This window comes from Octodon degus, unplaced genomic scaffold (genome assembly GCF_000260255.1).
Source record: "Octodon degus isolate 3935 unplaced genomic scaffold, OctDeg1.0 scaffold00010, whole genome shotgun sequence".
NCBI classification, from domain to species: Eukaryota; Metazoa; Chordata; class Mammalia; order Rodentia; family Octodontidae; genus Octodon; species Octodon degus.
Window position 1 is genome coordinate 19,871,247 of NW_004524586.1, and position 25,069 is coordinate 19,896,315.

The 25,069-nt window shown below is 48.5% G+C and overlaps 1 protein-coding gene across 4 annotated transcripts in view; it reads left to right on the plus strand.

Annotated features, from left to right (window-relative positions):
* The first annotated feature begins 2,586 nt into the window (after positions 1 to 2,586).
* Chst15 (carbohydrate sulfotransferase 15) overlaps positions 2,587 to 25,069 on the plus strand; it is an 83,234-nt gene continuing 60,751 nt past the window's right edge. Inside the window, exons 1-2 of one of the 4 annotated variants that reach the window (XM_023708910.1) lie at positions 2,587 to 2,772; positions 15,652 to 15,752. The gene's annotated coding sequence lies outside the window, so the exon portion shown is untranslated. Of the gene's footprint in view, positions 2,773 to 3,308; positions 3,484 to 3,741; positions 3,818 to 15,651; positions 15,753 to 25,069 lie in introns of those variants that run through there. The other 3 variants (XM_023708909.1, XM_023708911.1, XM_004625593.3) reach the window with 3 other exon arrangements.

Below are 25,069 nucleotides of genomic sequence, written 5' to 3' on the forward strand. Positions count from 1 at the left end.
CTCAGGATGTTGGGCCACCCAATCACAGGAGAGCAAGGCCTCCCAAGTGCATTTCAAGCTTCTCATCCGGTTACATTCCCTGATGTCGCACTGTCTAAAAGCAAGTCCGAAGTCAAGGAATAGAGAAGTGCGATTTGCATGCTATGAGGCTTTGACAAGGATACCGATGTGTAACACTGCCGCTATGGGTTGAGTGTGCCCCCTAAGGGTTCATGTGTCAAAATTTAATTTCCATTGTAAAGTATGAAGAGATCGAAAATTTAATTCAACTATAGTGTGCAGAGGCAGAGCCTTTGGGAAGTGATTAGAATTAGAGGGCCCTTGGTTGAATAATTACAGCTTTGTAAAAGAGGGAATAAAAGCAAAAGGCACACATAGATGCTCTTGGCCTCTTGTCATGTGATGCCACCCTGCTACTCTGCCAGTAAGAAGGCCATCACCAGAGATGGGTACTTGAGTCTTTAGGACTATTGAGCTTCATAAGACTCTTCTCTTTTAAAGTTATTTTGTTATAGTTAGTGCAGAACAGACTAATAAAACTACCAGGAGAGAAGGAAGAGCTGAGATCAATGTACCACCAGCAGGTGCTACTGTAAGGCTCAAGAGGGCACAGAAATGACTTACCTACCCGAGGTTGTCCAGCTAGCAGGTGACAGAAGTAGGCTTTGCACCTAGGCAGCATAACTTCACAGCGAAAGAGGCCTAAGGGCCTCAGGGTGCACCTCTGGGGAGGAGATGCTTGTTTCTTAAGCATCTGCATTTTTCTTTCACTCATGAAATGCCAGTGCCCTGCCAGCATCAGTCTCTCATGGGTACACATCCAGCCACTCATTTATCCGTGCCCAGTATTGGTGTGTTCTTCCAGCTATCCAGAACAACAGGCAACTCTTGGATAATTTTTGCAATCAATGTTCAGGGGGAAAAAAAATCACCCTCCAGTTAACCTTAAGCACATGTCTAAATACCTTTGGAAAGTCCCTGATGGCGTTCATATCAAAGCTGCACCGTGATTTTACTTAAAAACAATTTGCTCCATGTCAGCGGTGATTTCTGACACCTGAATCTGAAAGTCATCCGGGTGGGCCCAGCGCCATCTCCATAATAAGGCATGTGTTACTTGGAGGGAAGAGAGGAAAGGCCGCTGTAAGTGTGGCCGGGAATAATGTTCCACACACGCTTACGGGAGGGGATTTCCTTCTTGCTGTTTCCATAGAACCTTCCCTGTGTTTGCTTAAACTCATTGTACACTCTGGTCTGACAGCTGCCTGGCCCACGGCCTCCCCTGCAGACGCCTGCACAACTCACCCTCTTTAACAGCAACCTGCACTGTATCCTCTGATGCAATTACTCGAGTATATAAACCTCACTGAAAGGCTGGCTTTTCTTGGGAGCTAATAAATAAGCCCAAAGCCACAACGTGTATAAGGCCTTGAAAAATGGCATCATCATCTATTGGGAATTGTGAACCCTGCAGAAAGCAGCTCATTGTATTTTTAGAAAAAAAGATTTTTTGTTTAAAAATATAATAAAGAACGAAAGTCACCAAGCAGAGTCTATATGGAAAAAGCAACCTAGTCTGAGATTCTAGGGCTGGTCTCATTGCTGCATTAATCTTTCCTTGCAGATTTTATGTAAGAGGCATTATTTGCAGGAAAACAAGACAGGGTTTTAAAGAACTCCCTCTCATCCTGGGTTCCCATCTGCAGTTATAATCCTCTGATTGTGACCTCTGAATCAGTTGCCATGGATGCTGAGCAGAAGTTTATGACCTCAGGGTGGTAATAGCATGGGGGGGGGATGAAGCCTTAAGCAATAAAGAAAAAAAAGGGGGGGGAAGGCTCTGCTAGGACTCATCTTTCACCCATGTGTTGGCACTACAGTTTAGGAACCACTTTCCTGGTTGCTTTGAGAAACAGCACTGGATGCTGGCCACAGGGAACACGGGCAGGTCAAAGACTGCGGATTCTTTTTTTGTCCCTTGGACCTCATTTCCTAAGAGACTGGGTTTGGTGTTCTAGTCGCCCTCCTGAGAGTCTCACAGAGTTTCAGGTGTCTTTGCTTTCTTTTCATTAACTGATACTGGGGTGGGGTGGGGTGGGGTTGATTAATGGAGCAGGCTCCTTGATCTGGGGCTGCTTAGGGGGTTCCCTGGAGCAGCTTCCTTCGGGCCCCTGCGGCAGGCAGCGTAGCTTGGTTGGCAAGCAATGTCGCTTGCTAGCTAGCTTGCTTGCTTGCTCGGAGTCCCGCAGAACCTTACCTCCCTGAAGAAGCAAACACCCTGGGCAGAGGAACCCAGGCCGGGCTTCGCAGGATGCAAAAATACAACAGAGGGCGCCGAACCCACCAGCACCATGGCCTAGAATATCAATGTATGGGCTGGCTCCAAACCGCCAAGTTCTTTCAAAAAATGTCCTTGGCAGGGGGTCGCTGCCAGACTCACGGGGTTTCGGTTTGCTCCTTTGGAATCCGCGCATCACACAAACAATGTTTACTTGGAAGAGGAGGGGGCGGAGACCAAACCCACCGCTTGGCGCACACGCCTTGATCTCACATTCCAGACTAGAGCTGATGGGTGTCAGCGCGACATGGGGCGGGGGGAGGGTTCTGCTGGGAGGTTTCATTCGCCATCTGCACGTCACTCCCAAACTTTTCCTCCCTGCACTCGGGGAATCAGGTTGATGCGCCCTGGATGCGGGGCACGCGGCGCGGACTGGGCGCGCTCCCGCCGAGCCCGAGCTGCGGAGGCTTCCGGGCTGGGCTCGGGGTTTTCAGGTACAAGTTGGGTGCCAGGTGCTGCGGTGGGAGCGGCAAGGAGCTGCCAGTGGAGGTCTGGCTCCGGGCTCCAATGCCCCTCTGCGGGTTGCGGTCGGGTAGCGCCGGCGGCGGCCTGGGTTGGGCGATATGAGTCCGGGCGGCCGAGGCTGCGCGCAGCCTCACTCCCAGCGGCTCTCCCGGTGCGGAGGCGGCGGCGGCCCGGGCAGACAATGAACTTAGAGCACGCCGAGCCCAGGCAGGTTTGGGCCCCGTGCCCCGGGTGCAGCCTCGCCAAGGCTTCCAGGACCCCTAATCGGGAGGTACTCTGTTCTGACTGGCTTGTCCTGGTCGCGCTCCAAGCATCTAGCGCTTTGGGAGACCCTGCAGCATGGGTTTCCCGGCGACGTCGTTGGGGCTCACACGCCCCCTCCCTAGCTTGAGAGAATGTGGCCAGAGCTGGGGGACTGGGCGCCGGGCGGCGCGGTGGTGGCGCTGTGGACCGCTGGAGGCCGGCGGTCCAGCAGAACCACCCCAGAAGTAGGAATCCGAGTGTCCCTGTGCCGCGCAGCTCCGGGAGCTGCAGACAGAGGACCGACGGACAGGCAGCGCAGAGCTTTTACGGTGTGAGCGCGCTGTGGGTAGAGTGGTGGGAAGGGATTCCCCGGGCGGTGCGCTGCGCACCCTACCCCGGCACACTTCGGGGAAGTTTCCAGGAGCGGCCCGGGGCAGGTAGGTGGGCATTTGCCTCTCTCTTGCAGGGCTCCGGCTCCGACCCGCAGCTCTAGCCCCGCGGCGGTTCCACGCGGCAAAGCTGGGGGATGGATGGGTCTCAGGCCCTGATGCTCTGTGACCCGTTGCCGGAGCAGTGAGGTCGGCCCTAGGAGGAGAGCCGGGCGCGGCCGAGCCCCCGGCGGCCAGAACTTTTGCTCCCCGCCTTTTGCTCCCCGCCCTCGGCCCCTCCCCACGCCCGCCGAGCCTCGGGAGGCGGCGTGACTCGGGAGTTGCCGGCGCTTCTCCGCGGCGTCCCCGGGCCAGTCTGGGTGCGGCGGAGCGAGCGAGGCAGGTCTGAACTGCGCTGTGGGGCGGCAGCGGGGAGCCGGGGCTGCGGGCGGCCGGGCTGGAGGGAGCCGACAAGGCAGCGACTCCGGCGCGGGTTTTCGGGGGGTGGGGTGGGGGACACAGTTGGTCGCGGTGGGGTGCGATCTGTTGTGCTGTGTGCGGGTGGAGACTACGTGGTGGCTGTGGGAGGCTAGTGGCGGTCGTGGCGTGATTAGCCTGGTGGAGCCCTCTCGGGTCGCTCATGGAGGCGCGGGGGCGAAGGGAACCTCGGGAGGAATGAATGAAGAGCTGTGGAAGCGCCTTCCGACTCGGGCTAGGGGATTGGACGCCCTGCAGGCGCGCGTGTGTGCGTGTTTAGGCTTCCGAGCCTCCTGGGTCCCTGGGTACCGCTGATTGTCTGTTGGCGCCCCGCGTGCCCACGTTGCCCTCAGGTCTTCTGGTCCCTGGCTCTGAACGTGGCTGGAGCGGCGGTACGGACGCCACCCAAGGCTGGGGCTCGGTTGCCGGCTGCTGGCGGCGACTGGAGAAAGGTTCTCGGGAAGGAGGCGGCAAGGCAGGGGCCTACAACAGCTCGCGGTGCCCCCGCCCGTCTTGTATCAACTGCGGTTCCTTAAAAGTGTGGAATGCCTTGCTGGATTAGGGTAGCTACCCAAAAAGGCGTTGTAGGACATTTGCACTCCCAGAGGTTGCCCAGGATGAAACCCAGCCTTAGATTTCATGATGAAATTCGCGCGAAGTTTCTCTTGGATCATCCTGCACCGTCCTCCCTTCAGAGCTTTTCTACCACCCCCACCTGAAATGTTGCAAAATCAGAATCCCTTCCTTTGAGAACATGACGTTTGTTGATTTTGCAAAATGTGTGTTGAATCAGAATCTCTTGATTGATACATAAAGATACACACACCCTACATAATTTTGCTCAAATAGCGTGGGAATAAAATTATCTTTTAGTTTATGCCAAATGAACTTTTCTCCACCAAAGCTGATGAAAGACCAGGAGGAAGGTTATTCTTTTACCACTTCCTAGGTGGGGAAACTGAGCCAGGAGGTGAAGTGGCTTGCTATGGCCTCCCTGGTAGGGCTTTAGGGAGCAGGGCATGGAGCTGCAGGACCAGCTTGTTCTTCCTACCTAGCTCTCCAAGGAGCCCCCTTAGAGCTGATGAAAATGAGAGACTACAACAGTGTTGAACGTGCGAGGGGGCTCCTGTGGCATCAAGTCTTCTGGGTGTCGTGAGGGTCTGGGAAGGCTGATCTGCTTTGCCTTCCATTGATAACTAGAGCATAGGATCCCAGGACCTTGGCCCTGATCAAGGACTTCACGTCATCACTGTGGCTGCTGCGAGGTTTGCAGCTTCCTTCCACACCTTGGCCCTCTCCTGTCACTGCTTCCCCTGGCCAGCAAAGGTGAGGTGTCAGAAAAGACACTTGAGGGGTCGGGGAGATGGCTTGGTAGAATAAGTCCTTGCCTGGCAAGCTCAAGGGGCTGAGTTAAACCCCAGGTTCTGCAAAAAAAAAAAAAAAAAAAAAAAAAAAAAAAAAAAGATACTTGATTTTTCCTATGCTGGAAGGAACAGCTAAATAACCCCAGGCTAACTGGAGGAGGCTGGGAAGTTTGAACTTGTGTGACTGGAAGCTGTAGACTAGTGCTAGGCTGGGAAGTCCCCTACTAGTCCAGGGAGCTGGGGAGAAGAGGAGGGTGGGGGCACAATTGGAATGGGGAGCAGCCTCCTCTCAGCTTTAGCTAGCTGGGAATAAGCTGAATTGACTGATTTGGTTAGTTTTCAAAACAGTTCCCAAGCCTGGGTATTGAAGTGTGGCCCAGATTGGAAAACTAGGATAAAAGTATGAATGTGAGTGTCCTTCCAGAGTCAGAAGCGTGATGTTTGGCCCTGTATTTATATATGGAAGAGATGTCACATTGGCAACATGTGATGTGCTTGGGATCACCTGCTCTAGGGGCCAAGAACTGGTGGCTGCCTAGCAGGCCTGTGGCTTAGTGGAGCTGGAAGCGAGGCCTGTTCGAGGCGCCTTACAAAGCCTGTGTCATGTATTCTATACTTAGTCAACCAGCCCCACTGTACGCACAGTGATGCCCTGCATAAAAGTTCTCATACAGTTTTATTTTGATAAATAGATCCCAGGACTGAGTGGACAAAAATGTCAGTGTCGGACAGACCCATGATCCCTAAGATGTGGTTAGACCTAGGGAGGAGGGAAGTGAGGTGTAGGCGAGGTGTTGATCGATGAGCCTCCCTTTCCAGATGTGTACACCGAGGCTCAGAGTGGTGGAGTGACTAGTGGAAAGTCACACAGCTGGTAAATGGAAAGTTAGCCTGGGCTCATAGGCAGGCTCCTTTATCACCAGCATGCTGGGCTGGAATCTCCTACAAATGCCTAGATGAACGGACACCCTGCAGCTGGAAGCCCATGTGTTTTCTGTCTACAAGTCCTGGTCCTGTGTCCCTCCCTGTGGCCTCAGCAGAACCAGGATTTAGGAGATGCTGTTTGAAGTCCATTTGCGTGAGAGGGGAGTTGCCATCAATTTTAAAAGGAGGAGCTATTTTTAAAAGTTGAGGCTGGCTTGAGAGTGTCGTTCAGCCCAGCAATCATAGGACATAGCCTTAGCAGCGTGTGATTTAGAAGTGACTCAGTCACTGGTGAGAATAATGCAACATATCTCCACTTTTGGTCTATAAATTGGTAAGCTCAGGTATGATATTAAGTGACTTCAAAGGGTAACTTTATTCCTGGGCCGTGAATAAAAAGATCTTATTTGCGCATAGCAGGCTAAGCATTAGGGCACTGGCTGTTCCAACTTGTACGATGTATTTCTTTATTGGTCCCAAGTATTAGGATCTGATTTCTTTACTGAGACAGTGGCTCCTTTAAAATAAAGCACCAGGACAAAATGACACATGTCTAGATCTGTAGCTCCGCAGTGTGATATGCCATTTAATGCTTAGTGTACCCAGGTTAAATATCCAGAGAGAGCAAGGAAGGTTTTGTGCTAACTTTGGCCGATATAGATTTTTTCAGTATGAAAGCTGAGGAAGGCAGTTGCCCATCACAGCTAGGCTTACAAGATCACAGGTGGCCCTGTTAGGCATGACCCACAGGTGCGTTCCTTCGCCTCCTTCAGAAATTTAGGAGGCTGCTGGAGATCACACACTCTGAGATTTTGGCCATCCAGATGTGCAGAGGAAGGAGCAAGGACTGACAGTGGAGGAAGCGGAGAATGGGGGTGGGGTGCGTTGGGAAGAGACTCATGATCAAGGCTCCAGAAGGAGAAGCAGGCGTGAATCAGCAAGTGGTTAAATTGGAGTAGGCGGCAAGTGGGAAGCTGTTTCTCATCTTTGCAGACTTTGCAGAGATGTGGAAGGAAGGGGAGCCACACCTCTGTCAGCTGCAGCAGCGATCTGCAGCATTCATGCATTGTGCCAGGTCGAGGAGCCCTGGCCGGGTGCATGGGGGCAGCGAGTCAGCGCTCAACACCGTGGCCCAGTGCTCGGATTAGTGGGTGAGGCAGAACTTTTGCAAGTCACAGTTACATAATGCTGCTGACAGGAGGCTAACAGGGGCCTCGGAAAAGTGCAGCGGGAGTCTGATTAGCAACCTGGAGGTTAGAGTACTCTGGGATTGCTTTACCTCCTCTTCCCATGCTAGTGTCTTATGAAAGAGTTAAACCCTGGCCAGTGTTTGGACAGTGCCTGGTACACAGTAAGCAAACTTGCAAACACCCCCTCTTTTGGTATTCGTTAGCTCTGGAGCTCAAATGTAGGAATGGAGGGATGTCTCTGAATTACCTGAAGTTGCATGTCTAATTTTTTATGCATATATGTATCTGTTTTGGCAGAGAGCGTGACCTTTAGCATATAAAATCCTAAGAGCAAGAGCCTCTGGTTGCCTTGGATTCCTGTTCCGGAGGCTGGTGGCTTTCCCTTTGGGCTGTTTCCTCCTCAGTGCAAGGAAGAACCTGGGTGGGCAGCTGCCCTCCAAGAGCCCTTCGCTGATTTTGTGGGCAGGCTGGATCGCTTTGGCTGTGCTGATACTTGATGCAATTAAGCAGAGAGGAGACCAGGCGGCTCTAGGTGGAAAAGTGCTGGTGTAGCTCAACTTCGAATGTCACATTAGAGCCTGCCGCTAAGCTTGAAAGGGTCCTGAGTGTGGGTATGGACAGCCTCCTGGCTGGTGCATTTTATATTTGCAAGATTCATCCTGGTCCAGGCCTTTTAGGCTTCTGAAGAAAGTGAGGCCGATAAATCCTCAAAAGCAGAGGGTGTCATTACAATGGAAACCTGGATGCGTCCCAGAATTGTTTGCGGTGAAAATATTTAAATAGGCAGGCAAGTCACCCAGGGGCCTGGAAAACACCCCAACATGGGTGAATAATTAGATACAGCCTAGACATAATTATGTTTTTCTTACAGTATGGTGGGAGCGGATGGTTTAACATTTTATCTTGAAATATGTGCCTGCTGGGCTATTTGGCTCCTTGTGGTAAAAAAGATAGTGATATGGCTGCTGAGAAGGAAGATGGGACAGAGTGCTGACCTGCTTTCCGGGGTCCGTAGAGGGAGCTGGCCCTTGGAACTGGCCCATGACACCTTTGCCCTGAGGTCAAAACCTGCGTAGTTGTCTCTGAAGGGTTGGGGGAGTGTGAGGTACACTATTCATCTCAGCTCTGTTGAAGAGGTGCGGCAGCTTGTCTGCTTCGCATAGAGACTGTGAGCTTTTGTCACGATGGAAGTTAGTGCCCCCAAGGAAATGATTGGGGGCACAAACAGATGTTGGATTCTGGGGGTGCTTGGGGGGGCTGCCTATGTCATGGGTCAGCCTGGGCTTCACACTGATTTGGGCTCAAGGCCCTGCCTGCCTCTTTGTCCTGTGATCTTGGCCAGTATTTTATTCTTGTGTCTTTGTTGTCTCCTCTATCAAATGAATTTAATTATCTCTACCTTGTTCAATTGTCTGAGTATTGGAAAGTACAATTTAGGATTCAGGAAAGTGTCCCGAATCCAGCTACTGTTTTCATTGAGTTCTGAACCTATGGAGAGACAGATAGGGAGGAGATAGGTGGAGATGATAGGTGATGTTTGTTCATAACTGAACCTGATGATAGTAAGGGTGGCAGGCTCCCCCACCCCATCATGTGCAGAGTTGGGAGCTGGTGGCCTCTCTCTAAAAGCCTTCTTTCCCTACTAGAAGCAGCTATTTATTACTGGGCCAGGTCCGGTTGGCCGTGCAGGTCCAACTTCTCCTTCCACACTTTGGACAGTGTAGACATCAGTCAGTGTGGACTCCTGGGGTGTTCCATGGTGGAGCTCCTCTATTGGGCAGGAAACAGTAGAGTGCTAAGCCTAGTGCCTGGCACATGGTGAGGGTGGATAAATGACATTGATTGTGTGTACAGTAGGTAGGGACGGCCAAAGTGTGCAGAGTGTGTCAACTCTGGTGTCATGAGCTGTAGGAAATTAGCTGGCTTTAAATTCAAGAAGCCTGTCCCTTTCTCCCTTCTGGGCAGAGGGGGAGTGATGAGTCAAGTGGAGATAACAATTGTTTGTGGACCCCAAGGCTGCATTCTAATAACTCACTTGGAGCACAGGTAGTGGCTGATGGTCAGCCTGGGAATCTTTTCTGTCTCATCCTCCTTTGTCTTCAAATGTTCTCTGCATGTCTGCTAAACTGGGCTATCTTTGAAATAAGTTCCTTGGCGAGCTGGGCCAGGACTTGGCTGCGCTCAGTCTCCCTGCTTGCTGGAGAAGGCCAGTTCCGGAATCTGCCTGTCCTGTTCCTTTACTGTGTTGTGACACCCCTCTCCTTGCCCTCCCCATGTCACTGCTCCGAGGAAACTTTGCCAGTCATGCTGCCATCTCCTGCATGTCCCTCCAAACATTGCCTGAGTGCAGCCTTCCTCCTCTGGCTTCTGCAATTGCATGGTGTCCTTGTTCTTGACTTGAAGCCTGTCTCATGTGGTACCATGTTCCAGTTTTCTGGGGTCGGTCTGCTCGCCTGGCCTGGTGGGCCCCTCCCTTATGGTGAGAGGACATGCTGGGCTTGTACTTTCATGAAGCTAGAAACCCCTAATTATTATTATTATTATCTTTTTTTGCGGAACCAAGGATTGAACTCAGGCCCTTGCACTTGCCAGGAAAATGCTTATTGCACTAAGCCATCTTCCCTGCCCCGAGAAACCCCTAATTATGAGTGACTGCCATTTGTTGAATTCACCCATGGATGAAGAGTGATGTTTCCAAGGACTACTTTCTCCTGGAGACAATGTAGTATTCACTTGGAAGGAAGAAATCCTGGGTTTGGTAGTATTGTATAGGACAGTTAGTGCTTGCCACTGAACCCAAGGGGTCCAGAGCCTACTGTGATGAGCTCGGGCTTCCTGGCATCAGATGTGAGGACTATTAAAAATAAGTAGTAACCATCTTTTTTATTTATTTATTTATTTATTTATTTATTTATTTATCTCTCTCTGTGTATGTATGTGTGCACCTTAGAGTCCTGGGGAAAAATACCATGGAAATTTGGTTGGTGTTTCAGGAATATAAGTAGGAGCCATCAACCCATGGGGGAATTGTTCGTATTTCTTCTAGTTGGTATAAATAGCTTGTCTTTAAGTTTCAGGATCCTTTGTTTAGAATGTAAATATTTGCATTAAAATATATAGTATGTCACGACATGTATTTTTAGCAAACATAATTTCTAAGTCCCAAATGAGACTATTGGTCTATGGAGGGTTATTTTCCTCTGATTTGTGAAACCTATTTATATAATGACTTCTTCCAAATGTACACACAACAAACCATGTTTGCCTTGTATGTGGAGGGGATCTCCTGGATTAAGGAAATTGTGGTGGCCCAGGAGAAATCTGGGCTGGGTGACAGAGTTTCTTAGTGTGTATTTCTTTCAGTTCCTCTACCTGTTAATTTCAGCACTGTGGGGAGAGACTGGGCCCCAACCTCCTGGGACTGTATGGCCTGGCTCTTCTGTCCTGTGTCCTGGACATTCAGGTAGGGCCTTGGCTTCTCTTAGTTGACTTCTTTTAGAGCTGCTGTTGCTTTAGGAGGCTGCTGAGAATGGGTCAGTGCCCTTTCTGTGGCCTAGTGGAGGATGCAGGAAGTTCTCAGTGCCATGAGACCTGGCTTGGAACTGGGAGGGGCTCTGTGTGACATCTTCCTCTGTCAGGTTCCCAGGGGACGATGGCCTCACTCTTCAGTTGTGCTATGAAAAGAGCCCAGATATGTCCAATGCTGCCAGCCTCTCTGGCCCACTATGCTCTCCATGTGCATGGCAAGGCTGTGGAGGAGCTGGCCTGGGCTCTCTGTCCCACACCGGGAAAGTTGTATTCCTGAGCCTGTCTCTGGGGCAGCCCAAAGTGAGGCAAGATGAAAAGTGACTTCCCTCTACCCTTCTAGTTTCCTTGGCTGGGTTACAAATTAAATTAACAAAGCACAGATGAGGAGAAAAACCAATATTTGATTGTATGAGCCTGAGCCAGAAAAGGAGGAGGGGCTGGGGCTTCTGAGTGTAGCCAGCAAGTGACAGGAGGGCCAGGGGGCCACTGTTCTGTGGTAGTCTGTCGAGTCACCAAAATTTCATACAGCAGGCTCAGCATAAGTGAGAACAGAGCAGAAAGGGCAGAGTGGGGGGCAAGAAGGTGGAGGAAGCGGGAAGCTCCCATTTCTGTGTGACTCAGTGTTGAAGGAGTGGAATGTCTTTTTCTTGTCAGAGTCTAAGGGGGCAGCTTCAATTTTTAAATTGTCTTCCAGCCTCCTCTCCTCTGATCCATGCTGATTTTAGCTGGCTGATGAGAGCCTGGGAGGGTGTTATGGCCTCTGTCTAGATGTTCTCTCCAATGCTACTTCTGGTTATGGAACTTTTCTGTGGTGGCTAGAGCTAGAGTGTGTGAGGTTGGGACTAAGTATATGATGCTGGAGTCAAGGGTGTATGATTGCTGGATTAGTCCACTGATTGGCTTGACCTAGTTCTGGAAGTAGATAATGGGAAGGTCTTCCCAGGGTGTGAGGGCCACTCGTGTAAGGGTGGGTAGGCTGGATGGGATTTGTAAAAGACAGAAAGGGGGCTGCGGTGGTTATTGCTTGTTGCTGCTGCTTTGCAGTGGGCCTTTTGCCTGCCCTGCCACACCATGAACCATTTCTTCTCTGCAGTGCCCCTTCGCCATGTCATCCTGACTTCAGGCCAGCCAACTTTTGACTGAAACCTCTACATAATGTGAACCAAAATAAACCTTTCCTCTTTTAACCTTAGGTGTTAAGCATTTTGTCTCAGCAATGAGAAAAGTAACATATAGAGGGGGTACATGCATTGAATTTGTGCTGGAAGGTCCTCTCTAGGCAGATAAGGGGGCTTGCAGGAGCCTTTGCTTCTGTCCACTTCAGCATGTAGTCTTAGTTCAAAAAAATCAGCATACTAAGCGGCATATTTAGGTGGCATTTCCTGAATGCCTTCCAACCTACTGGCCCAGCTGGGCACGGTAGCATCAGCTTGTAGTCTTAGGTACTGAGGAGGCTGATGCTGGAGGATCTCTTGACCTCAGAAGTTTGAGGTCAGCCTAAACAGCATAGAAAAACTGTTTCGAAATCAATCAAGAAAGCAAGCAAGCAACCAACCAACCAAACACCCCCCAAAACAAAACAAAACAAAACAAAACAAAACAAAACAAAACAAAACAAAACAAAACTCTAAAAACAACCCATCAGCCCGGAGGTTCAAATAAAGAAGCCTGGGAAAGTGGAGGTTAACTGCTTCCTGGAGGTGACAACCAGGCCCCAAGTCCAGGCTGGCCCTCCAGTTGGCAGCCTTTCTCTCACTGCAGGATGAAGGACACGTGAGTCAAGAGCCAGGAAGACCCTTAGCCTTGTAGGGCCCTTGAGCCTTGGCTTTGGCCAGTACCTCTGGCTCCTTGCAAGCCTAGAACCAAGGACATCTGCTGCCTTTGTTTCCCAGCCAGCCTATACCCCTTCCCATGCCAGAGAGAGTTCTTCTTCCATCCCACTGAGCTCTGATGGCTCGGGACCAGGATCCTTGCAAGCAGGGATCCTTCCTACTTTCTGTTTCCCTCTTCATCTTGCCAAGAACATGGAATCTTGGGTATAGGAATGTCTGGCATCTTTCCATTTGGGAGCCTCTCCTTCACTGGGATCTCAGTGTGCTGAAACCCACAGGAAGCAAGAAATGAAGGGGAGGTGGTTCAAGTGGAGATGAGTGACTGACCCTGAGTTCAAGTCCCTCCTGTGCCGTATATCATCATGCATGGAATTTTCCACTTGGCCCTTTGACCAAGTCTCACCTGACAGATGCATCATAGGAATTCACCCATGAGGACCAGCATCTTGCATGTTCCGGGTATTGTTGAATTGTGGAAACACTTTATCATATCCATGATGGTGTGACCCTTCTATTGTCACAGTGTTTGATAAAGATAATACGCTTCCGAAAGATCCTATCCAAGGCCGTATTGGGACAGTGTTCCAAAAGTATTAGATTGAAAGTCAGGAAACAGCTGCTTTCAGGACCTGCTGGACTTGCCTAAGAAAGTTATCAGTGAGAATAAACGAGGGAATGAAAGGACACACCGATTAATGAGAGCGATTCCAGCCTGACATTTTGTGTCATCCTAACTCCGCAAAGCTATTTATACCCACTCGATAGCAGCTTCAGTGAGAAATTAGATGGGGAGGATGTACCGAGGAGGAGAGTGGAAGCTGGCAAACGTGATCTTGGCAAACTGTCTTCCAGGCCAAATGCAAAGAAAATCATTTGCTCTCTGGTCAGCATTTGAAAGCCCATGGACCCTTTTCCTTGTACGCTTTTGGCTCAGAATAAAAATGATGGATTAAAAAGCACATGAACCTTCAGTTGCCATTTGAGTGGTAGAAAATAAATTCACTTTCAGCTGTTAAAATCGAAACAAATCAATAGAAGAATGCAAGCCTGCCTATTTTTTGAGTCAGCAGTTTTTTTAGATTACAGGAGAAAGACTTGACCACTGAAGATCACCTCTGGATGGCTCAGGCATTGCCAGCACTGGAGAATGTATATAAATACTTATTGTAATATATATGAACTCAGACAATATATTTTGAAAATCATCACAACAGATATTTTTAACTCATTCAAACCTGTTCTTTTTCAAAAACAGATTTGGTGAGATATAAGTCTCATGTCATACAATTTGCCCATTTAAAGTATAGAGTTCAGTATTCCTTGGTGTATTCACAGGTACATGCACTATATCACTAGAGCCAATTTTTTTTGTCTTTCTTTAATCAATATGTGTTTATGATACATAAAATATGTTTGCTGTGGGAATTGGTTCATGTACTTATCATTTCTTGACCCTTTTTCTTCCCTTTCCCTTCTGTCCTCTCTCCTCTATCCCTAGTTCTCTTTTCTACGACGTCTAGCTCTCTTCTTCCTACAATCTATCTCTTACTTTTTTCCTAAATTACTTACACTTTGAGTTCCTCATGTGGGGAGCCATACACTATTTAACCTTCTGTGTCTGATTTGTTTCATGCAGCATTGCCGTCTCACAATGCATCCACTTTCCTACAGATGGTTCAGATCTATCCTCCTTTACTCCTTCGTGTCCTCCATTGTGTTTGTGGACCTACATGTTCTTTATTGATTCATTCATTGATGGGTATGTAGGCTACTTCTAAGATTTAGCTATTATGAGTTGTGTTGCTAGAAACGGGATTATGTGCATGAATCACTATAACATAATGACTTTATATGCCATGAAGATGCCCAGAAGAGAGATAGCTAGCTCGAATGGAATCTTGATTTTTTTTTAATTTTCAGAGGAATGTTTTTACTGATTCACAGCAGTTCTGCTACCTTACACTTCTGCTACAATGCAGAAGAGTTCCCTTTTCTGCACAACCTTGTTTTTCACAGTGTCAGCACTTGTTTTTCACTGTAGCCAACTTTAGAACATTACAGCATCTCAAAAGGAAACCTGGCATCCCTTGCTGCTTCCCCCTTGTCTCCCTATTCCTCAGCCCTAGGTAACTAACCTTTCACCTCTGTCAATCCTAATTCCTTGATTCTGGATTTTTCGTATGAGCAGAATCATACAGAATGTGGTCTTTGATGACTGGTTTCTTTCTCTTGACCTAGGTAAGCACAATTTTTTTTTTTTTTTTTTAAAGTGTATTTGGTACAGGGTGTCACTCTGCAGCTCGGACTCATAGTGATCCTCCTATTTTCAAGCCTTCCAGTGCTGGATTTCAAGCATGTGCCAACATGCCCAGACTCAGTCAGGTTGCTGGTCAGTGTGCCTGGGGGCCGGGCTGGTATGGCATGCAGTGCCAGGGATTGAACCCTGGTCTCTGAGCTTGCCAAAGCAGGCATAGTCCGCTGAGCTATCTCGCCAGCCCTGGTAAGCACAATTTATTCATGCTGTAATGTATGTATGTCATTCCTTTCTATGGCCAAATAATATTCTGTGGTATGGGTGTACCCCAATTGTTTTATTTATCTCTTTTTCTACCTGTAGATATTTGTGTTGTCTCTACATTTTGGCCCTTATTAAAAATGCTGTTATAAACAGCAATTATGGACAGGTTTTTTTATGCAAATATGTTTCTATTTCTAGGGTTATATTTTTTGAAATGTTTTTATTTTCTCCTAATAATAAGATTCATTTATTTGTTTGTTTTCCTTCCCCTGGCCCTAGAGAAGTCTTGGTTTTCAAATGATGTCTGTATCTCCCTTTACTGTGAACTTGGCTGAAATACTGAATAGTCTGAATTTTAGAGTTGAAAAGGTCGCTGGCAAACAGTTCAAAACCTTGTTTTACAGAAGGGAAAATGGAGGCCGAGAGAGTCCACACACAGGGCCAGATTGAATCCAGTGGTTTGAAGTCACAATTTAGGTGCTCAGCATGTCCGCATAAACTCTAGGTAAGATCCAGGAAGCCTTCTTGACTGGCCGGGGGCAAAAGGTCAGGGCTGGGTGACAGATGGGGGCTGCCTGCCTCAGCCCGTTATTCTAACCCTCTCTGACCTGACGATGACCAGAGAACAGATCATTCTCTTACCAGCTGCCAAGCAAGAGCTGCAACTTGTGGCGCCAGCAGCTTTCTAGTTCTTTTCCCCCTGCAGCCATGGGAAGCCAATTGCTTATCTGGGGAGTAATTAAATTAGAAACCAATTCAGAGAATGAAATTTTATCTGATCTGGCCAAACCATAAACAAGGGGCTGTGATTTTGACTTGAAGATACATTGTAAAATTGTTTTTTAGAGGATTGTGCTGGTGAAATTACTAGAAGAGTTATACAGGGACCAAACTGGAGGCCACTAGGGGCTGGGGGTCTGTGTGGACTGAGGGTACAGTTCCTAGGACTTGACTGTGTCCTTGCAAGGACTTTGTTTCCAAGCCCCACTGGAGCCGCTTGAGGCAGCCGTGCTTGTTTTGTGGTTGGAATGTTCTCTCTGCTTAGGAAGTCCTTGTACGAGAGACTCATGGAACCCCTCTACTGGTTGTGGCAATTCTGAGCTCCCTGCCATACTTGGGCTGCTTGGATTGTAGAACAATATAGTAAGGATGGCTGAAGCCGACCCTAAGAAACCAGAAAGCCAGGTATTTGCTTTGCCTCCTTGGAGGTGCAGACGCACACAGAAAAACCTAGAAGAAAAGCCTAAAGTTCCCTTTCAACTTTAGACAGTTTTCCAAGAAGTTCTCTGAGAGGTGGAAGACAGTGTCTGGGAGAGAGAAGCCTAAAATGGATGAAATGGCAAAGACAGATAGTGAAATCAAACAACAAATGTTATGGTCAAGGTAGGGATTATAGTCCAGCTCAGGGAGGCAAGAAGGCCTCCTACTGCCCCCAGAAGACGGCCCTCTTCCTGTTCTGTCCAAAATGCTGCTTGTCTCAAGATCAATCCACAAACACTGCCATCTCTATTGAAGATGCAGCAAAGAGATGTAGGAGAGGTGTGGTTGTTTCATGCATGAGAATGAGAAGCAGCTGTCCATCACCGAGATGGCAAAGCTGTGGGAAGAGCACAGAAAGGTATGCTGGTAAAGTCTAAAGGAGATTTGATGATGCCACGGATCTAGCTACAGTACCCAGGAAAAATTGAACGAGGAAGGGGACCGGAACAAAACTATTTCTCAAAACAGATCCTTATGGACTTATGTCATGCTGTTATCACTGACAACCTGACGCACCTTCACAACTGGGATAGGTGAATTTGGCAGGAACCCAAAGGCTGTAGTCAAGGGTGCCACACAGGAATTCCTCACAGGGTCTTTGGAAAAATGTACATCTTCTGTTCCTCCATCAGTTCTGTTGCACCAGGTCTTTGGAGGTGAATACTTTAGACGTGTGTGTGTGCCTGTGCCTGTGCCTGTGTGTGCCTGTGTATGTGTTTGTATGCACACATACATGGGCCCACATGTGTTCAACTCTTTAGCTAAGAAACTGGTCTCAGTCACTTTTCTCTCATTGTTGGGACAAAATACCCGACACCCAAAATTAAAGAAGCAAAGGTTTATTTAGCTCATGGTTTGTGGAGGTTTGAGTCATACTTGGCTGGCTCCAAGGCAGACCGGCACATGGCAGAGGGCAGCTATTCATGATGGTCAAAGGCAGCACAACAGCAAGAACAAAAGGGAAGAGTAGCAGTAACAATGGCTACAGAGAGCAAGTCTCCCTTAAATTGCATTCAGGCTTTCTGCCCCAGGCTGGGAGTAGCACTCACACCATAATCCCAGCAGCACTCACACCCATAATCCCAGTGGATCATGAGCTAATCACAAACTCTAGAAGCCCGCCCCATGACTGCATGAGGCTTTGGAGGGACAAACAGACACAAGCCATAACAGAACTCTCCTGGAATCTAGTAGTGATTGTTCATTCCACTGAGGAGCAATTCCAGATCTTCTATGACAAAGATGAGGAGAAGGTGATCAGCACGGGGATCTTGGAACAATCCTCACTCATCCTCAGTCTGTGTTGAGACTCATACTGTACCAGTCTTTGGGTTTCACATCTAGATTTCTGGGATGGACCTAACATGCATTGTTTTCTACTCTGCTTTGATTGTGTGAATTTGGATTTGCTTTTCTTTTCTCTGTACATAGTTCCATCCCACCTTCCCACAGCAGCCAGGCAGAGGTACAGAGCGTCCTATGATGGTTACCTTGGCAGGGCAGAATTGCCCCTTTCTGTTTCTGTGGCTAGAAGGTTCTCTGTTCCTTTGGAAGAGGAAATGTATCTTATTGAAAGTTGTGTCCCTGGGGCCTAGGCTATGGGAACGAGGGGTTGGGTGGGTGGTGGGTGGGTAGGTGAGTGAAAGAAAGGTAGATGAGAGTGGGCAGAAGTGTCTTGGTGATTGAGACTCCTGACCCGTATGGCAAGGGTGGTGAGGTCTTTCAGATTGTTTCGTTCCCCACCCTGCTCACTTTGCTTTATAATGGCAGGGGAAACTAAGATTTAAGTAACTCGCCTTGACCTTCAGCTTTCTTTATGAAGGACAGTTGGAAACTTGGCACTCTCTTTTCTCTGACTCTTCTGATTCAGGCTCAGCCTGCCCTACTCAGTGTAAAGAATTCTTTACTGGGAACTGCAGTGCCCCATGCTGCTCCGAGACCTAGAGCAACACAGTCCCAGTAATCACAGCATCTGTTCTCCTGGGGAGACACAGTCAGTGGTCGTATCACAGCTGGTGAGGGACACAGAGTCCTAAGTACCCATGTGAGGGAGGGCTTGACTGGATGGTGGGGACAGCCTTACCAAGGAGGTGACATCTCAGTTGATCCTTGAATGAATGGCAAGAAGGCATCACTGCTTCAGACTTGGACAGAGGAACAGCCAATGCCAAGATGCCAGGGAGGAAGCAGCTGGTGGGACTGAGTATAACTGGGTGAGAGAGAAGCTTAGGCTATGGCACAGGGGGGTTGGTTCTCTTTTGGTCTACATCCAGTGTGATTCCGCCTTCTGACCAGCCCCTTCTGGATGGAGAAGCCCTGTGTGAGCCTGGCTGGCCAGTGGCTGCTGCAGTGTCAGTCAACATGAAGAGCAAAAAACAAAACTCCCAGCACCTCTGTTGTCTCTTGAAGGGTTGGCATCTGAGGAGAAGCTATTTTTGTGTAAGCGCACACTTGAGGGGGAGAGCTTGGGCCGCACCCTTCCAGAGACAAGACTGAAATATACTGTGAAATCCCAAAGGTGAATGCAGGCTGTTAACTGGAGTTGGGCCACAATTCCCAGCCTGGTTCCAAGAAATGGGATGATTTGGAGAGGGACTAGCTATAGACGATTCCTACACTGATCTAGCTCCACCCTGGAGGAGCATCCTTCGCCTGTCCTGCTCACCCTCAGAACTTAACTTGTCTGGAACCTTCTCAGGTAGAATTCTTGCTCCCTCCTGTGCTGCCTGCAGAAGTGTCCAGTCATTAGCTGGCACCCAGCTCCTTGAGGGTCCTGCTGTTGTGGACTCCTAGTCTGCCTTCCTACCCCAGGCTCTGCCATTGCCAGGGCAACAGTGTTTCATAGGAGCAGCACTTAGTATACTAGGCACTGTGTCAGGACGCTCTGGACAACATGTAGTGGGCAGCACGTAGTGAGCCAGTGCTTATGACATGTTACAGTGACATCAGTTTTTCTAGCTTGGACACCACACCCAAGCATTAGCCAGTTAACTCCAGGCACAGCAGATACGCAACTGATTATTCTTATCATATTTCCAAATACAGAACATCTCTCTGTCATCCATAGACATCCTTGAAGAAGTTTTTCCCATAAATGTTTATCAGTAGTTATAGTAATGATACACAGCTCTATTTTATGCTGTTTAGGTTTAAGTTTTAAGCTATGAACAAGACCTGAAATTTTCCTGTGCATTAGTAAATGGAGAGATAAAAGGAAGTAAGTTTTTCCTGTGTAGCTTGTTCTAGCATCCTTGCAGATATTCATTCAGCATCTTGTCCTGAGCTTTCCTGAGGAAGTCTTCCCCATGTTACACCACTGCCAGGAGACCATGCTGACTTGCTGAAAATGTACTGGAAGTCCCTTTAATCTTTTGACACTCATGAATCCTGCCTGATAAGTCTATTTTAACTTTTTATTTTGAAATATTTTAAGACCCAAGAAATTGCAAAACTTAGCTGGGCCTGGTGAGTTCATGAGGCCTTATCTCCAAAAGGTGGATGGCTAAGGTTATAGTTCAGTGTGCAGGCCCAGGATTCAGTCTTCACTACAGAAACAAAAACAAAACACAAAACAAAACAAAAAAACCAAAGAGGAAGTTGCAAAACTAGCTCAGAGTTTTGTTGACTTTGCTCAGCTTCCCACAATGACAATCACAATGATAATAGTTCACGTAACCCTAAGACATCAAGGCCAGGAAATGGGTACTGGTATTTTATCATTAGGCCAGCTATGGGCCATATTCTGCTTCCTTTCTAATTTTATTAAATCTAAGGATCCACAGCACTTTGGAAGCATTTAGAATTTCATAAATTTCAACGTTGTTGTTGATCTTTTAGATTATTTTTTGGATCCATTCCAATTGGCAGTCAATTAAAATTAATTCCCACTGTATCAACAAATACTTGAAAGAACCACGTGGTACATGTTTATCGTGTCCTGGGGCTTGTGTGTTGCTTCATACATCATCCCTATTGCACTCACCAGATATGAGAGATTCTCCAAGATAAGGAATCAGAGTGGTGTGGGTTAGCAGAGTACAGGACAGAGACCTGAGGAGTTGGAGTTCTGATCAGAGACCAACATGTATTGGGTAGTTAGCGTGATCAAGGCATTACCTACTTAAGTTTCTTTTTTTAAAATTTGTATTCTTTGGATACAGGGTCTTACTATGCATCTCAGACTCATAGTAATCCTCCTGTCTCAGCCTCTCCAGTGCTGGGATTACAGGTGTGCGCCACCACATCTGAATCCAGGGCACGGCACACCTGGGGGACCCAGGGCCAACATGGCCTGTGCTACAGGAGATCGGACCTAGGTCCTTGCGCTTGCCCGGCAGGTGCTTAGACCATCAAGTTATCTCCCCAGCTCCATAAGTTTCATTTAATACACTCAGCCACCTTTGTAGTGGGAATTATTAACACCCTCATTTTACAGAAGCAAAAGCTGAATTCAGAAGTGTCCATCCTGCCCAGATTCTTACAGTGCAGTGGTAGTTAGGGTTAAACCCAGGCGGTCTGAAGTCAGAGACTGCTGGGTCTTACTTTATGGGCTGTGTCCTCAGTACACTGCTGGCTGTGGTTCTCACAAACTGCTCTGCATTCAGCGCTGCTCGCTTGGCTTCTCTGGGTGCTCTTGTCTCACCTGCCAGAGGCTTGTTGGAGGAGAGCTGTCGCTAGTCTTCTGCGTCAGTGAAGTTGGTTTTCCTGGTGTAAGTGTTCTATGGGTCGAGTAGCAGAACTGAAATGCTGAAAACACTCAAAGGATGTGCTCAAAATTTCTATCCTGTACCTTTTAGTGCTTGTAAGATTGGGGAGGATTTTTGTCTTAGCCAGAGAACACGTGTGTGTGTGTGTGTGTGTGTGTGTGTGTGTGTGTATCCACACCTAGGCCTCCCATCTGGTCTCATAGGCAGTCTTAATTGTGAGGTGCCACAAGGATGGGACATGAAAGCTTTATCTGTGTGTACCTAATTGATTTTGCATTTTCCACCAAGGAAGGTCAAGTGAAACTTGTTTGTTAAGGGTATTTAACTGTGCAGGCTTGGGTAAGTTGTAAAAACTAACAGAGCAGGGCAGTAAATTGAAGGGCTTAAGTTTTCTTCAGGTTTTGGGCTTTGCAAATCATTTGACTAAGGTAAAGATTTGCACATTTATAGGGCCTGAATGTGGGTCAAGCCTCAGCTCATAAATTTCCCCAGTGGCCTTGCTTGAGTGCCTGACTCTGGGGATGAAGGTATAATCACATTAGTGGGATAAATTAAAGGGTCCCCTGTTTTTTTAAGTCATCAGGCAGGGCTGCATTAAAGGAGATACTGTTAGAGATCAGAGTTATGATGACAAATAGGCTCACTCTCCTACTGGTGGAGAGTGCGGTGGTGTTAGTGTTGAACCATTCCTGGAAAAGTCTCTGCTTACACCAGTGGTGAGCCAAAAACCAAAGCACAATGCCATTTCCCGAGTATGTAACAGATACCAGGAAGACGAAGGGTTCCCTGATGGGTTCTCTGCTTCATTCTTACCCTGATTTGTTCAGAGGCAGTGCCGGGGTCAGCCGTATAATTTGCAGGGTCCAAAGGCAACATGATAATGTAAATCCCTTCTTAAAAAAACATTATTAAGAATTTTAGGATGGTGACAGCAGAGCATTAAGCCAAGTATGGACAGGGTCTGAGGGCTGAGGCGACAGTGTGACCCTTGGGTCCACATGCATAGAGCTGGCTCTGGAGCCTTTTACAATGCTGGACCTGGAATGAGCTGATTTAGAGTAACTGGGGAAGCAGACTGTAAGTGCACCATGGGCAGGGGCTCAGCTGCCTCACCCTGGTGACAGAAATCGGGCAGGGCACCTGACTGAGTACAAACCTAGGAGATGTTTATTGAGCCAAGTCAGCAGAGCTGCTCTGTGCATCTGTCTCTGGGACTTCAGGTGGCTTTCTGGTTCCAAGCATCAGGAATCTGAGTCTACCTATGGGTATTCAGAAAGGACAGGAGCAAGAGCTAAATTCTCTAATGATATCCACTGTCTTGACTGCTTTGAGAAGACAAGAAAACTTGAATATAAAATATTTCCTCTCTCCCTCCCTCCCTCACTTTCTCTCTTCCTTCCTCCCTCTTTCCATCCTTCTCTCTCTGTGTGTACCAACTGGTGATTTTTCACTGCAAAATGGAAAAGGCTGACAAACAGCAATTCTCCAGGGCAATGAATGGCCAAGATGTCTAACGGCTCTGTGTCTTGGACCCAGAGACTCCTTTCCTCTTGGCTTTCATCTCTGCTATTTTCTTCTTGGGCTCTGCCCTTCTTAACTGGATGGAAAGCCCAAGGAGGGACCCTATGATTTCAGGGCCCGTTGCAGGGTACCCTTGTCACTTCTGAATCACAAAGGATGCCAACTCATGAAGTTGCTGCGGGGACACAGCACGTCTAGGAGAGGAAACCAAGTCCAGCACAGGAGCACCCTGCTCCTGGAGTGAATGCTGCAGGCTGGGAAGGAGCCCATGCTCTTTTGTGTTGAGTCTTTGTTCTCCTCTAGCATGTCCAGCCTGGACTTGTCCAAGCCCAGCGGGCGCCCTTTTCCTCTCCGAAGCCAGGAGAAGGTGAGAGTAGCATCCAGGGCTGGCTGCCAAAGAGGGGGCTCCCAGCCAAGGAGAGCCCAGACTTCTCAGGCTTTGAATAAGAGCTGGGCTCTTGAATGGGGATTAAAGTTACCTTTATACCAGGGAGCAGTGGGGGAGGTTCGTGCTCTGCTCAGAGCAAATAGATCGAGCAGCAAGGGGGGAGGGAACTGTATCCTTGCTAGGATTTCCTCCTTTTGTCCTGGGTTTGTACCGAGGCCAGGACATGTGAGCTCAGTGCAAGCCAGGACACCGCACTCTCCCCACATTGTCACAAGCTGACAGTCCAGGTGGGCTGGGAGACAGACAGAAACAGTCTTTTTGCCTTTTGGCTATGGAGAGAAAGCAGGGCAGGAAGTCCACTGTCCTGGGGTCCTGTGAAGGGAAGTTGTACCTGGGTTGTGTAGAATCTGATCCTCCCAGTCGTGGGAAAACTCAGCCAGTACTTGACTTATTCAGTCCATAACAAATAGAACACCTGTGTGTTCAAGCCAAAGCTCATTTTGTTTCCTTGCCTTGTTTAAGCATCTACACTCAATATTTTTCTTTTCTGAAGGATACTTTTATTTCCTGATATGAAAGTCTAAGATAGCTTAAGTAGTTGGCCTGCTGCGGAAATCAAACCAGTTTCCAGGAACAAGGACTCTGGCACATTCTGAACCTTAACAAAAGAATCACAGGTCCAGGTACCTCACAGGGTTTGGGGAACCCCCACCTGATGTTCCTGTGAGCAGCACACTGGCTTACACATCTTGGCTTAAGACTATGAAGGAAATCTTGATACACAAATAGAAAAAAAAAGAGAACAAGAGAAACAGGAAAAGATGTGTGTTCAGACCATCTCCCCTCTGCAAAACACCGTCGACTCCACAGGGGCAGGGATCCCATCTGTGGCGTCTACCCACTGTGCCCCTTGCACCTGGTTGGGTCTTGTAATGAATGGGTGGGTCAGGTACAAGATTTCCATTAGGTGGTGTTCTTGGACAATGACCTCAGGTGGAAGAAACTGGGAAAGTAGGGGAAGGGTATGTTGTCACAGCTGTGACTTTGTGTTGTCTACTTTGCATGGCTCATTGTCTGTCTGGTCCTGAAGGTTACATGACACCTGTTTCTGGAGGTTCAGAGAGATTAGGTAACTTGCCCAGGTCTACCCAGCTACCAGTCTCTGGCTGATGTTTGATTTAAAGACTTGTCCCAGTGGCTGTGTTCAGTCCTTCTTGTGCAATAGGTGTGTGTTAGAGAGAGAGAGAGAGAGAGAGAGAGAGAGAGAGAGAGAGAATGACTTTATGGACAGCCAGGTGTTGGGAATGCTTTGGCAACCCCACTGTGAACCCTAAACCACAGAGGACATGGACAGGGAACTTAGCACTGACTGTGGGAGCAGGAGTGTGTGACTTGCCCAACTCATGCCCTTCCAGAGCTTAGAGCCTAGGGGATGAACCATGTGGCTGCACTTAGTCTAGTGATCGTTGACCTTTGGTTGTGACCAGTACCACAAGGTGAGGCATGGGGTGGGGTGTGCCTGTGCAGGGTGTGATGAAGGATACAGGGTGGCTTTGGAGCTCCAGGCAGTGATGAAGGGAGCCAGGAGGGGGTGAGGCAAGGAAGCTCTGGTCCCAGAGGGCAGGGGTGGAGGGCCTGGAAAGCCTTCTTGACAGGCAGAGCCTCCAGATGGGTAAAATGTCGTTCACAGGAACATCAGGGTAGACGTTACCCAAACCCCAGCGAGACACCTGGGCCTGTGGTTCCTCTGTGGAGGCTCAGAATGTGGCCGCATCCTTGTTCCTGGAGACTAGATTGATTTCCACAGCTGGCCAATTTTCCCATAGAAATGCATCCACACATCTCTCCTCTGCCTGCTCCCGGCATTTCCCCCCTGCAGTCCAAGTGATGAACATTGCTGGGCTCCCCTCAGTGCCTCGAGGGGAGCCCAGCCTCCTCAGGTTGCAT